We start from the raw sequence: 15,860 nt of genomic DNA, 5'->3' as shown, positions 1-15,860 counted from the left end.
AGACACCTGAACAAACTAAGAAATCGATAGCTCTTCTCAGATCCTTCAGAGAAGTGAGATGGCGACAGAGCAGGGCTGGGCTCGGTCCCCAGAGTTCCCTGGCAGCAGACACCCTATGCCCTTGAGTAGCAGTCTTGCCGGGAGGCGGGGACAAGCTTAGCGAAGGGGGGCTCCACCAGGAAGACTGGCAAGACCAGACCCACCCAGTGCGCGCCAAGGCGGCCCCGGCGCTGACCCTGCACCGACTCTTTCCCGCCTTACAACACTAGAAACGGCGCCCAGGGGTGAAGACCTAGCACGCGAGGGAGCCCCGCGATGCACGAGGAGGCACGGCCTGTCCCCTGCACCTGCGCGCCCCACTCCGGGCTCCCATCCTGCCACAGCCTCTGGGGAAACCTCCCCGGGCCTTTGTCCCCGAGCCAGCCTGAAGGACCCTTCCTTTTGTCGCTTTCCACCGCTTGGAGCCCGCCACGACCTCAGACGGGAGCCAGGCCGCGGGCAGACCACCCCCCGCACCGCGAATCAGCAGCGCCCATGGGCGGAGAGCGACTCACCGGGACAGCACCGGGCCGGGGGACCCGAAGTGCAGCTGAGCAATTGCTGGGGGCCCTGACAGTTCTCAGGGGTAAAAACTGGGTGCGGGGCGGGATAGGAGAACCCCTACTTTGGGGATTTTGCCTCCAGGAGCCTACCATGGCCTTGGCGATTAAAATCGGAGAAAGTTCCATGCTGCTTCCGGCGGGGGAAGGGTGGCAGTAGGCTGTTATGGGGCATAACCCACCTGGGGAAAGGGAAATACCCACCTGCGGCCACTCCAGGGAAGAGAAATCAGAAACACTGGGAAGCGCAGGCCGGTGGGCTCAGCCTCACCCAACGACTGAGCCCACCCTAGGGGCTCCAGAGCACTTCCCTTCCCCACGCCTGTCCGCAGCATTGCCAAAGGCCTGTTCACTGCAGTGCCTTTGACCCCGCATATCATGCCTACCTCCCCACAAAAAATTAAAAGGCCTAATAGAAGGCAGAAAATACAATTTAAAGAAACAGAGCAAACATCAGAACCTGACTCAGAGATGACAGGGAGGCTAGAATGATGAGACCAGGAGATCTTAAAAATTAAGATTGAAACGCTGAGTGGGCTTTTTTTGTTTTGTGTTTTGTTTTGTTTTGTTTTTAAGTAGGCTCCACACCCAACTGGGACTCAGAACCCTGAGATCAAGCAGCCTATGCTGTATGAACTGAGCCAGCCAGGTGCCCCTATATGCTAAGGGTTTTAATAGGGAAAGTAGACGGCATGTAAGAACACAGGGATAAGCTAAGCAGAGGGATGAAAATTCCAGGAAAAAATACAAGAGAAATGCTGGACATCAAAAACTATAACAGAAAAGGAGAATGTCTTTGATGGGCTTATTAGCTCACTGGACACAGCTGAAAAAAAGATTCTCTGACCTTGGAGATAGACAATAGAAACTTCCCAAACTCAAAAAGCCAAGAGAAAAGAACACTGGGAAGAAAATGGAACAGAATATTCACGAACAGTGGGACAACCACAAAAGGTGTAACATACCCATAATGGGAAGAACAGAAGGACAAGGGAGAAAGGAGAAGAAATTTCTGAAAAATAATGATGGAGAATTTCCCCCTATTAGAGTGAGAGAGACACCAAACCACAGGTCCAGGAAGCTCAACAGAACACCACACAGGATAAATGCCAAAAAACAAAACAAAACAAAAAACAAAAACAAAACAAAACACACATAGGTATATCATATTCAAACTTAAGAAAATCAAAGATGAAGAAAAAATGTTGAAAGAAACCAGAGGAATGAACCACCCTACCTACAGAAGAGCAAAGTTAAGATTTCTATCCAGCTTTTCCTCAGAAACCATGCAAGCAAGAAGAGAGTGGGATGAAATGTTTTAAGTGTTTGAAGAAAAATACCCCACCAACCTAGAATTCTGTATCTTGAGCAATTATCCTTTAAAAGTGAAAGGGGGGGGTGGGAAAAAAATAAAAAATAAAAGTGAAAGAAATGAAGACGTTCTCAAAAAAACAAGCATTGAGGGGATCTGTTTCCAGTAGACCTGGCTTACAAAAAATGTTAAAAGAAGTTCTTTGGAGAGGGGGCACCTGGCTGGCTCAGTCGGTGGAACATGTGCCTCTTGATCTCAGGGTCGTGAGTTCGAGCCCACGCTGGGTGTAGAGATTACTTAAAAATTAAAAAAAAAATCTTTAAAAAAATGTTCTTTAGAGAGAAGGAAAATAATGTAGGTCAGAAACTCAGATCTGTATATAGAAATGACAAGCACTGGAGAATAAATAAGTGAAGGTAAAATCCAAACTTATTTTCCTTATTCGTAATTGATCTAACAGATAGGAGTTTGTTCAAAATAATATCAACAATGTATTCGATTATGCATTGATACATGTATATATCTTATGTGTGTTTGTATATAGTAGAATGAATGACAGCAATGACATGAGGGAAGGGAGGGAGGGATGAGAAATGGCTTCTTATTATAAGAACAATAACTATACCCACAAAGCAGTATAGTGTTATTTGAAAGTGGACTTGGATTAGTGGTAAATGTATGGCAAACTCTAGGGAAACCACTAAAAAAAGTAAAAAAAAAAAAACAAAAAAACAATGTATATGCTAAAACAGGAGAGAAGATGGAATCATATAAAAAGCTCAACTCTGACAAAGGGCAGAAAGAATGGAAGATGATAAATAGGAATTAAGGCAACAAATAGAAAACTGGAACCAATATGACAGGTATTAATCCAGTAATATCAAAGATCACTTTAAATGGAAATGGTCTAAGGGCACCAATTAAGACAGAAATTGTCACTGTGGATAAAAAAAAAAAGACTCATCCATAAGTCATCTACAAGAAACCCATTTTAAACTTAAAGACATATATAGATTAAAAGTAAATGGATAGAGAAAGATAAACAATACTAACACTAAATTTAAAAAAAATGGGAATAGCTATATTGATTTCAGACAGAGCAGACTTTAGAGCAAAGAAAATTATCAGGGATAAAGATGGCCATCACATAATGAGAAAGGGGTCAGTTCTCCAAGCAGACATAACAATCCTTAATGTGTATGCACCTAACAACAGACTGTCAAAGTGCTTGAGACAAACACTGATAGAACAGCAAGAAGAAACAGATGAACCCACTGTCAAAGTTGGAGACTTCAAAACCCCTTTCTCACAAATGGGTAGATTCAGCAAGCAGAAAATCAGTAAGGAGATGGTGAAATTAACAAACCATCGATCAACTGGATATAACTGACATCTGTAGAATATTTCATCCAACAAGAGCAGATTCTTCTCAAGCTCACAGGACACATTTTCCAAAATAGACCACATTCTGGGCCATAAAGCAGAATACAAAAGAGAAAATCATACAATGTATTCTGTCAGACCACAACGGAATTAAAGCAGAAATCACTAACAGAAAGATAGGTGGAAAACTCTAAATATATGGAGATTAAATAACACACTTTTAAATAACATGTGGGTCAAAGAATAAATCACAAGAGAAATTTTCAAATATTTTGAACTAAATGAAAATACAACTTTCTGGGGCACCTAGGTGGCTCAGTCAGTTAAGCATCTGCCTTCAGCTTGGGTCATGATCTCAGGGTCCCTCTGCCCCTCCCCCCTGCTCATGTGCTCTCTCTCTCTCTCTCTCTCTCTCTCTCTCTCAAATAAATAAATAAAATCTTTTTAAAAAAAGAAAATACAACTTTTCAAAATTTGTGGGATGCAATGAAAGCAGAGCCACAGGAAAATTTATAGCCCTGGACACATATATTTGAAGAGAAGAAAAACCTAAACTCAATCATCTAAGCTTCCACTTTAGGAACTAGAAAAAGAAGAGCAAATTCAATTCAAAGTAAGAAGAAGAAATATAATAAAAATTGGCACAGAAGTCAATGAAATTGAAAACAGGAAATCAATAGAGAAAATCAACGAAACCAAAAGTTGATTCTTAGCAAAGATCAGTAAAATCAATAAGCCTCTAGCCAGGCTAGCTAAGAAAAAGAGACAAGACACAAATTACTGCTGATATCAGAAAAGAAAGAAAGGACATCACTACAAATCCCATGGATATTAAAATGATAATCAGGGGGCACCTGGCTGGCTCAGAGCATGAGACTCTTGATCACAGGGTCATGGGTTCATGCCCCACACTGGGCGTAGAGATTACTTAAAAATAAAATCTTTTTAAGTATGTAAATAAATAAACAAAATTATAATCAGGGAATATTATCAACAACAGGCCTGCAAATTTGATAACCTAGAAGAAATGGATGGTTCACTTCCTTGAAAGATAGAATCAGCCAAAACTCACGCAAGAAGAAACAGACAACTGAATGGGCCTAAACCTATTAAAGAAATTGAATCAATAATTAATAACCTTCCAAAACAGAAAGCAATAGGCCCAGGTTGGTTCACTGATGAATTCTACTAAACTTTTAAGAAAGAGATTATACCAATTCTCTACCCTCTCAGAGGAGAGAAACAGAGGGATTACTTCCTAACCCATGCTTATGAGGCCAGTATTTTCACCTTAATACCAAAACCAGACAAAGACATTATAAGAAAAGAAATCTACAGACCTACATCTCTCACGAACATAAATGCAAATATATATATAACTATTAAATCTAATAACATGAAAAGAATTATACATCATGACCAAGTGAGATTTGTCACAGGTATGCAAAGTCGGTTTAACATTAAAAAATCAGTTAATGTGATCCATCGTATCAACAGGCTAAAAAAAAAAAAAAAAAAGAAAAAGAAGAACCACATGCATATTACTAAGGATAAGAAGCTACAAATTGTGTGATTCCAAATATGTGACATCGTGGGAAAGGCAGAACTATGGAGACAGTAAAAAGATCAGCACGGTTGATAGAGTTAAGGCTGATAGAGAGACAGAGCACAGATGATCTTCAGGGCAGTGAAACCATTCTGTAGATACTGTAAGAATATATAACACCAAGAGTCAACCCTTAAGTAAACTATGGACTTTGGGTGATAATGATGTGTCAATGTAGGATCATCAATTTTAATAAATGCACAACTTTACTGGGGGATGTTGATGTTGGGGGGCTCTGTGCCTTAGTAGAGGCAGGAAGTATATGAGAAATCTCTGTAGCTCCCATTCAATTTTGCCGGGAACCTAAAACAATTAGTTTATTTAAAAAAACAAAAGAAAGTGGTTAAAAGAAAGAAAGAAAAAGATAGTGGCCAGGCCATGAAAAGCCTTGTAAAGAGTCAGGGAGACTGGGTCTTATCCCAAGAGCTTTAGGAAATGGGATGGCTGTTGTTTCCTGTGGTTTCTGTAACAAATTATCACAAATTGGGGATTTAAAACAAGAGAAATGTATCCTCTCATGGTTCTGGAGGCCAAAAGTCCAAAATCAGGGCGCCGGTGGTCCCATCCTTCTCCTGAAGACTTTAAAGGAAGGCTTTTTTCTTTTTGTATTTTGGGTTTTTGTTTGGTTGGTTTTTTGGGTTTCTTGTTTGTTTGTTTGTTTTTTTGCCTCCTCCATGTTCGCCTGGCTCTGATATTCCTTGGCTTCGTCTACCAAAGAATCACTCTAATATCGGCCTCTATCTTCACAGGGCCTTCTCCTCTGCATCTCTCATAAAGACACTTATCATTGGATTTAGGGCTCACCCAGATAATCCAGGATGATCTCATTTTGAGATCCTTAACTTAGTTATCACTGCAAGGACCCCTTTTTCCAAATAAGGTCACATTCACAGATTCTGGGGATTAAGACATGGACATATCTTTTGGGGGACCACCCTTCAACCTGCTCCGATGTTAGGCTACTTAACACACCTCTATTGGGTTGTTGCATTAGTTAAGCCTCTTTAGGTGACTTCTGAAAGCTACTCTGGCTAAACCCAAGCCAAGAAGGTGGGGGAGGGGGCCAATGGGGGTTACTGGAAATTACTGGGAAGGTGACAAAATTGAAGGAAAAGTGAATCAGCTGGCCTTACAAAGGTCAGGGCAGCCTCAGCAGTGAGAAGTCATGAATTATTGCTTTCGATCAGGGGTTGGCAAATATTTTCTGTAAATGACCAGATTGTCAACGTTTTCAGCTCTGCAGGACGTACGGTCTCTGTTGTAGCCGCTCAGCTTGGCTGTCATACATCGAAGCAGCCACAGACAGATGTAAACAAATGAGCGTGGCTCACTTCCAATATTGATTCCCTCTTTATATACGAAATTTTCCAACTTCCCTTTCAAAAACGAGAGGGGGTCCAATCAGCGCACTGTGGTCACATGCCCACCTCATGGCTGGAGGTCAGGGTGGAGGTGAGAGGCGCCACAATAGATGGACCCGCCAAAAACAAACGAAATGCTGGAGAATGGTTGCCCACAGGAAAATAAAGATGCTCTTACAAAAAAGAGAGGAAAAGGTACTGCCAGTATCCTAGTATCTAGACCAGGGAATGAATGCGGGGCTGTGCCAGGCTTGGAGGACCCTGTATGAATAAGAACCATCACGATTGTAGCTCTCATGAAGTTCACTGTCAAGCTGAGACAGACACCAAAGAAACACACATGAGTGTACAGTAACAAGGAGACACGGAGACACACACTCCAGAGGAGAGGAACATAGGTCAGCTACCGGATGTTTTGATCTCAGTGCTATGGACATTTGGGGCTGGATCATTCTTTGTTGTGGGGGCTGTCCTGTGCCTTGTGGGATATCTAGAAGCACACTCGGATTTGATCCACTAGATGCCATTATCCAACCCCACCCTACCCCTCAGTTGTGACAACTAAAATTATCTCCAGACACTGCCAAATGTCCCCTGGTGGCGGGGGGGGGGGGTGCCCCCGGTAGAGAACCACTGGTCTATGACAAAATACAGTAGGGGAACCCATCCCCTTCCGGGGAGTCAGGAAGGCTACCCCGGGGGGAAATGATGGATGAGTTGAGGGCTAAAGGATGGAGAAAATTTACCTAGACCAAGGGAAAGAGGGAGTCACAACCCAAGCAGAGAGAACACGGCAAAAGCAAAGCCTTTGTGGCTGGAGAGAGTGACATGCTGAGGAACTGAGAAGGGGATCACAAGGCTGGAAACAACCATTGCACTTGGGGGGTGTGTGTGTGTGTGTGAGCGTGAAGCCACTGAGATATCTTAGCAGATCAGGGACAGTAAGAGAACTAAAACAAAGAAAACAAAGCAACCACAAGAACAAAGGCCCCATGGCAGTAGAAGTAAAGATGGAGGAGGCAAGGTGGAGGTTGTGGTCTGTAGTCCAGGTGAGAGAGGACCAGCCCGTTGGTGGCACTGAGGATGCAGAAAAGTAAAAGGATTCAAGGTCAGGGGCATTAGATGATGAGTTGAAAATGTGGTAAAAGGGACAAGTTTCGGGCACGACCTTTAGGTTTCTCATTTGACCAGAAGTGGTGGTACCATTCGCTAAGGGAGATGAATTAATTCATCTTTAGACACTAAAGCAACCTTGATTCCTAGAATAAATCCCACCTGCTCATAGGCTACGATCCTTTTTATGTGTTGACAGATTTGATTTAGTTTGTTCTTTTTCTAATTTCTTGAAGGGGGAGATTAGGTGATGGATTTGAGACCTTTCCTCTTTTCCAAGAGAGGCATTTACAGCTGCAAATTTCACCATAAGTGCTACTTCGGTTACATCCTGTACCTTTTCTTATGTTGTGTTTTTGTTTGAATTCTCCTCAGAGTTATTATTTTTTTTTACTTCTCCTGTGATTTTTTTTCTTTGATCCGTAAGTTATTTAGAAATGTTGCTTAATTTTGAAAAATTTTAAGTTTTCCTAGGTATTTTCAGTTGGGGGTCTCCATTTTAATTCTTTTTTTAAAATTTTTTTGGTAAAGATTTTATTTATTTATTTGAGAGAGAGAATGAGATAGAGAGAGAGCATGAGAGGGGGGAGGGTCAGAGGGAGAAGCAGACTCCCCGCTGAGCAGGGAGCCCGATGCGGGACTCAATCCCGGGACTCCAGGATCATGACCTGAGCCGAAGGCAGCTGCCCAACCAACTGAGCCACCCAGGCGCCCCCATTTTAATTCTGTTGTGACCAGAGAATGTACTTCATATGACTTTAGTCTTTAAAAATTTGAGTCTTGTTTTATGGTCCAGTTGATGGTCAATCCTGGAGAACGTTCCATGTGCTCTTGAAAAGAAATTGTATTCTTTTTTTTTAAGATTTATTTATTTGAGAGAGAGAGAGTGTGTGTGCATGTGGTGGTGAAGGGCAGAGGGAGAGGGAGAGAGAGCATCCCAAGCAGACTCCCCACTGAGCACGGAGGTCCACTTGGGGCTCTATTCCAGGACCCATGAGATCACGACCTGAGCCAAAACCAAGAGCCGGACACTCAACCGACTGAGCCACCCAGGCACTCTAAGAACATGTATTCTTTAGCCTTTGGGTGTTTTCCATAAATGTAAGGTCAAGCTGGTCAATAGTGTTGTTCAAGTCTTCCATATCTCTGTTGATTTTTTAAAACTGTGATAAAAACACATAACAGAAAATTTACCATCTTAACCATTTTTGAGTGTACAGTTTAGTAATATTAAATATATTCATTCATGCAATATTGTTGAGATACCCATCTCAAAATACAAAAACTTTATCATTTTGCAAAACTGAAACTCTATACCCACTAAAAACAACTCCCCTTAGCCCTCGTAACCACGATCCTACTTTCTGTGCCTATGAACCTGATTATTTTAGGTATCTCCTATAAGTGGGCTCATACAGTATTTTACCTGTTTGTGACTGACTGATTTCACTTACCATAATGTCCACAGGTTTATCCATGAAGTAGCATGTGATAGGGTTTCTTACCCTTTAACGACTGGACTATTCCATTGTATGTGCACACCACATTTTGTATATTCAGTCACCCATCAGTGGGCATTTGGGTTACTTCCACTCTTGCCGGTTATGAGCATGAGTATGCAGATATCTCTTTGAGACCCTGCTTTCCATTCTCTTGGATATACACTCAGAAATGGAATTGCTGGATCACATGGTAATACTGTTTTTAATTTTTGGAGGGACTGCCATATTGTTTTCCATAGCGGTAGTGCCATCTTACAATCCTACTCTCGCTGACTTTTTTGTCCAGTTGTTTAGTAATTATTGAGAGTGAGGTATTGAAGTCTGCAACTATTTTTATTGGATTGTCTATTTTTCCTTTCAGTTAAGTCAACCTTTCCCTCACTTCTTTGGTTTTTGTTTTTTTTTTTAAGATTTTATTTGACAGGGAAAGACACAGCGAGAGAGGGAACACAAGCAGGGGGAGAGGGAGAGGGAGAAGCAGGCTTCCCGCAGAGCAGGGAGCCTGATGCAGGACTTGATCCCAGGACCCTGGGATCATGACCTGAGCTGAAGACTGACGCTTAACGACTGAGCCACCCAGGCGCCCCTCCCTCACTTCTTTGGGCTAATCAAGAGAGGTTGATAACATCCACATATATTTATAATTATTATATCTAACTCAGGTATTGACCACTTATCATTATGATATGTCTTAAAGTCTATTTGTCTGGTATTTTTAAAAGATTTTATTTATTTATTTGACTGAGAGAGAGAGAGCACAAGCAGGGGGAGTGGCAGGCAGAGGGAGAGGGAGAAGCAGACTTCCCGCTGAGCAGGGGGCTGGACACGGGGCTAGATCCCAGGACCCCAGGATCATGGCCTGAGCTGAAGGCAGACGCTTAACCAATTGAGCCACCCAGGTGACCTTATTTGTCCGATATTAATATTGAAACTCCAGCTTTCTTATGGTTACTGTTTGCATGGTATATCTTTTTTTCTATCCCTCTGCTTTCAATTCATTTATGTCTTTGAATCTATGGTGCTTCGGTTTATAGATAGCATATAGTTGGGTCTTGCTTTTTCATCCATTCTGACAATCTCGGTTTTTTAAAGTATTTAGTCTATTTACATTTAAGGACATTGCTGATACGATTAGATTTATGCCTGTCATTTTGCTATTTGTTTTCTATTTGTCATATGTCTCTCTTTCATTCTCCTTTGCTGTCTTATTTTATGTTAAATATGTTTTCATGGATCACTTTGATTTGTCGGTTAATTTTTTTTTTTACTATTTTTTTGAGTTATTTTATTAGTGGTTGCTCTAAGGATTACAACATGCATTTTAATTTAGCACACTCTGCTTCAGAATACCAAATTTCAGTAACATACAGGAACTTTCTCCAAGCCTGTCTCATTTTTCACCCCATCTTTTGTGCCATTATAAAACCAACCACACAGTGTTAGAATTATTGCTTTGCCCAATCTTATATATTTTTAAAAGGCAAGAGAAGAGGTGAAATCTACTTATAGAATCTTTTATATTTACCATTTCTGGTATTCTTCATATCTTCTCATGAGTTCAAGTTACTGTCTAGTGTTAATTTCGACTTGAAGAACTTCCTTTAGTATTTCTTGGAAGGCAGGTCTGTTAGCAACAAATTTTTCAGTCTTTGTTTACCTGCAAGTGTATTTATTTTAACTTCGTTTTTTATATTTGTTAGCTATAGAATTCTTGCTTGACAGTTTGTTTTATTTCAGCATTTTGAGTATGTCATCCCACTGCTTTTGGTCTACATTATTTCTGATGAGAGGTCAATCATTAATTGTATTTCCCTTGTTGCTTCCTTTTGATGTCCATTTGCATGGTAAATATTTCTCCATCCCCTTAGTTTCAATCTGCAGGTGTCTTTAGGTCTAAAATGAGTCTCTTGTAGGCAGCATATAGATGGGTCTTGTTTTTTGTTTTTTTGTTTTTAATCCATTCTGACACCCTAGGTCTTTTGATGGGAACATTTAGTCCATTTACGTTTTCAGAGTAATTATTGATAGATATGTATTTAGTGCCATTTTGTTACTTCTTTTGTTATTGTTTCTGGAGATTTTCTCTGTTCCTTTCTTGTCTTTGTCACTTTTGGTCTTTCCTTTTTGCTTTCCAGAAGAAGAGCATCCTGGCGCACCTGGCTGGCTGAGCTGGTGGAATGTGTGACTCTTGATCTCGGGGTTGTGAGTTTGAGTCCCATGTTGGGTGCAGAGATGACTTAAACATAAAATCTTAAAAAAGAAGAGCATGCACAGGCAAAAATGTCACCGATTTCACACTATTCTTAACTGAAGTTTAGTAATTTTCATTAATAAACCTTCTCAGTTTGGGGCGCCTGGGTGGCTCAGTTGGTTAAGCGACTGTCTTCGGCTCAGGTCATGATCCTGGAGTCCTGGGATCGAGTCCCACATCAGGCTCCCTGCTCAGCAGGGAGTCTGCTCCTCCCTCTGACCCTCTTCCCTCTCGTGCTCTCTATCTCTCATTCTCTCTCTCTCATATAAATAAATAAAATCTTTAAAAAAAAATAAACCTTCTCAGTTTGTTGTATGCCTTTGACCAATTTCCAGTGGGTTATAATGGCATTTTTGACAGTTTTGTCCAGCTTTTTTAAAAAAAGATTTTATTTATTTCAGATAGAGAGAGCGAGAGAGCAAGCATGAGCTGGGAGAGAGGGCAGCGGGGGAGAGAGAGGCAGACTCCCCGCTGAGCAGGGCACCAGGACCCCAGGATCATGACCTGAACTGAAGGCACTTAACCAACTGAGTCACCCAGGTGCCCCTGATTTATGTTTTTATTTTTTATTTTGTAAATGTTTTATTTATTTATTCATGAGAGTCAGAGAGAGAGAGAGAGAGAGAGAGAGAGAGAGGCAGAGGCAGAGGGAGAAGCAGGCTCCCCGTCTAGCAGGGAGCCAGATGCAGGGCTTGATCCCAGGACCCCGGGATCATGACCTGAGCCGAAGGCAGATGCTTAACCATCTGAGCTACCCAGGCACCCCTATGCTTTTAAAAAAACCGCTCTGGATACTTGTATTTGTTAAGTATTGCTCATAAGAAATTGCCTCAAATTTATTGGCTTAAACACAACACATATTGGGGTGCCTGGGTGGCTCAGTTGGTTAAGCGACTGCCTTCAGCTCAGGTCATGATCCTGGAGTCCCGGGATCGAGTCCCGCATCGGGCTCCCTGCTCAGCGGGGAGTCTGCTTCTCCCTCTGACCCTCCCCCGTCTCATGCTCTCTCTCTCTCTATTTCATTCTCTCTCAAATAAATAAATAAAATCTTAGGGCCGCCTGGGTGGCTCAGTCGTTGGGCATCTGCCTTCAGCTCGGGTCATGATCCCAGGGTCCTGGGATCGAGCCGCGCGTCGGGCTCCCTGCTCTGCGGGAAGCCTGCTTCTCCCTCTCCCACTCCCCCTGCTTGTGTTCCCTCTCTCACTGTCTTTCTCTCTGTCAAATAAATAAAATCTTTATAAATAAATAAATAAATAAATAAATAAATAAATAAATAAAATCTTTAAAAAAACCCCACACAACACATATCTATTATCTCATGGTTTATGTAGGGCAGAAATCTCCAAGCGTTTTAGCTTTATGCTTCTGACGCAAGTTCTCTTGTGAGGTTGCAGTCAGGTTGTCACCTGGGACTGGACCGGGGGTCAAGATCAACTTCCAAGTTCACTTCCTTGGCTATTGTAGGAGGCCTCTGTTCCTCACCATCTGGATCTCTCCAGAGGGTTGCCCATCACCTGGCATCTGTCTTCCTCCAAAGCAAGTAATGCAAGAGACAGAGTGGCCAAGATGAACCTAGTCTGAGAAGACTTACAGCACCCTTGGTCCACTGCATTCATTAGAAGGGAATAGCTAAGTTCAGCCCACACTCAGGGAGAGAGAAAATTAAGCACCACCTCTTGAAGAGATGAGCACTAGAAAATTTTGTGATGGCAAACGAGTCACTTTGGAGAAGCAGAAGGAAATTAAGGGGTGGGAACTGTCCTTTCTAAGTCATTATAGGCACAGCTGCCAGATTATTCTCATCATATTAAGGTTTGTCCATGTGATTTTCCTGCTCAAACGCCTTCATAGTTTTCCACTGCCTGTACTCTATAGGATGAAGGCTAGAATCTGTAGCGTGGAATTCAAGGCATTCCAGGATCTCATGCTACATTCCAGCCTTGTCTCCCAACTGCCACTTTCCTTTTCCCGTGGATCAACCAAACAGAGACATTCTTCTTCCCCATGCCTTTTCTTTTTCTTCCTTCTCCCGAAAATGCTCTTTCCTCCAATCTCAACATGTTCAAATTCCTCAAGTACCTGCCCAGACCATTTTTTTCCATGAAACAGCCCATCTCAGCCAGAGATCATAAGAGCTTCCTCTTCTGAATTCTGAGAGAGCTCATCAACACTTGTCTCCCAGCAGGCCACCTTCACCCTCATGTTAAAGCATCTATATGCCTGTCATGTCTCCTCCACGGGTTCTTGGCTCCTTGATGGCATACTCCCCTTGGTCACCTTGTTCCCGAACCTTGGCACCGAACCTTGCATCTAGAAGTTCAGTAAGTATTTGTCCATTTTATTTGCATCATAAGGACACAAATTATAGCAAAAAATAGGAGGAGCTTTGCAATCTTTGGATTTTCTTTTATGATAAAGTGATTTCGCAAAATTAAAAAAGAAAAAACTTTGTGGATGTTTGGAGAATGGAGTGTAATGGAGCAAGGATAGATGTAGTTGGTTTGTTCAATGCTATTGCAGAGGTCTGAGTGAGGGCTAGTGGAGACCTGGACTAGGTGACAGCCAGGGAGACAGAAGTGAATAGATTTGACGTATGCTTTTAGAGCGGACCCGATACAGAATTTGCCTTAGCCTTGGACGGGGGTGGGGCACCACAGAATTAAGGATGACTTCCAGGTGCTTGGTCAAGCTAACTGTGGAGCTGGTGGCCCCCTTTCCTGCGGGAAGAAGACTACAGAAGCACCACATTTGGGATGCTCGTGCAGATGTGGAAATGCCCATAGGGAAACCTAATGGTCAGGCCAAGGGACAGTTAGGTCAGTTAGATCACAGAAGACACAGGGCTGGAGATACGAATGTGAGAGTTCTCAGCATCTAGATGGTTTTAAGATGGGGGATGGGTAAGATTCCCCCAGGAGGAGAGGTGGGAGCAGAGGAGGGTCCAAGCCTATGTCCCGAGGACCTGCAGGATCTAGAGAACAAGTAGAGGGACAGCTCAGGGCGAGAAGTCCGAGAAGGAAGAGCTGAGGAAGTAGGAGGAGAACCAGGAAAGGCCGTTGCCTCGGATGCAGAGAAGGGTTAGTATTTCAAGAAGTCTGGAGCTATCTGTGCCAGTTACTCTTGCACCATCAACCAGATGAAGACGGGGCAGTGTTTCTGGAGAGGGAAAGCTGTTGGTATCGGCAACTGTGGTTCAGTGGCATGAAGGAGAGAGAAGACAGAGAGGAGTGGGCTGAAGCGAGAAAGCGAAACGAAGAATGTAAACATTTGGGTGTTTGTTATACACTCACTGGTAAAACCCTATAAGCCCCGTCATCTGGCCTGCTAACGCTCTCCCACGTGTCTGCTTTGTCCTCAAGCCTGCCTCAACTTCTCAGCCCACCGACAGCATCCTGGCACGGCTCCAAACCTCTAGTTTGCTCCTTCACATCCTTCCTCCAGGGCAGCCAGAATGACCTTCAGAAAACCCTCCATCTGATCCCGTCACTCTCGTGTTTCAAAGCTTTCCACGGTCACCCATTACCCTGGGGATAAAGTCCAAACTGCTTGCAAGTTTCCAAGTCCTCTCCTGCCTCCCTCCCTCCCCCCACCCCCCTGCTCATGTCTGACCTCCAGCCATGTTTCCTTCTGTGCCCCATTGTCTCTGTCCTCTGTTCTGGTCTTAAGTCTTGGCTTAAACAGAATTTCCCTAGAAAGACCTCCCTTGACCTCTCCTTGAGCCCCCTCCCTTCTACACGATCACCTGAGATGGCTTTTCTTTTTTCTCTGCCATGAGCTCCAGATAGGCTGTATCTGTGGTTTATAACCCCGTAGCAGCCCAGAACATCGGGTAGGAACTCAGTAAATACTTCTTGAATGGACTAAGCGAAACCAACTTCTTTCCATGGAAATTCTCCACCAGAGTTTCTCTTAAACTGGAAGATATCTTTAATGACTATTTACTTTAAGTAATGCAAGCTAAATTGGACATTTTAGATAAGGCTTTCCAAAGAACAACAGGCCAACAAGACCTCGGGAGGCCAGACCTACAGACCCAATTATTCTAAATCATTGCGACTTATAGACTGAATGCCATGCTTTCATTAAAGGTTGTTTGTGAATCCATTTAATAATGAGTAACCTATTGAGGTTGAACGAGAGGTGATTTAAATAATCCCTGATTCTGTAGGAGTAATTAGTTATACATATATTATCTTGCCTGCTTTCAAGTCAGGTATTATTAAAAAAAAAAAAAATCCAAGAGGAGAGGTAGTAGGAGTTTAACAGCCATCCATTCTTTGCAACATTTTCAGAAAGCAAATGAAAATGAACCCTGAAACAAGCCAACAGCAGGGGCACTCGTTAACTTAATACACTTTAATCTTGTGAGTAGAAGCTAGAGCTTGATTCATGGAATCCTGAGCTGCAGACTTCCTCCAGCCACCTGCAAGACATCTCCGCATGGGTGTTCTGACAGCACCTCCAATTCGGCACATCCCAATCTGAACTCAAGTGAAATGCATTATGGTCCTCATCCTGGGCTCCCTGTTTCCACGGCATGCCACGGCATACCCACGGGCTAGAGGGCTCAGCAACATCTTCCTGGGCCCGCTCCTCTGCTCCCCCGAAGGTGTCAAGTTGCCACATCCTGGAGACAGCCTTGCCCACTTCACCCAGGCTTCTCCCTTGCTGGCCAGGTACCAGTGCCAGTGGCCTTTGCGTTCCCAGGACACATGGCAAACCTTGGCTCCTAC

This window comes from Callorhinus ursinus, unplaced genomic scaffold (assembly GCF_003265705.2).
Source record: "Callorhinus ursinus isolate GAN/ISIS: 27379988/994484 unplaced genomic scaffold, GSC_fseal_2.0 scaffold53, whole genome shotgun sequence".
NCBI classification, from domain to species: domain Eukaryota; kingdom Metazoa; phylum Chordata; class Mammalia; order Carnivora; family Otariidae; genus Callorhinus; species Callorhinus ursinus.
Note: the sequence above shows the minus strand (reverse complement) of the source record.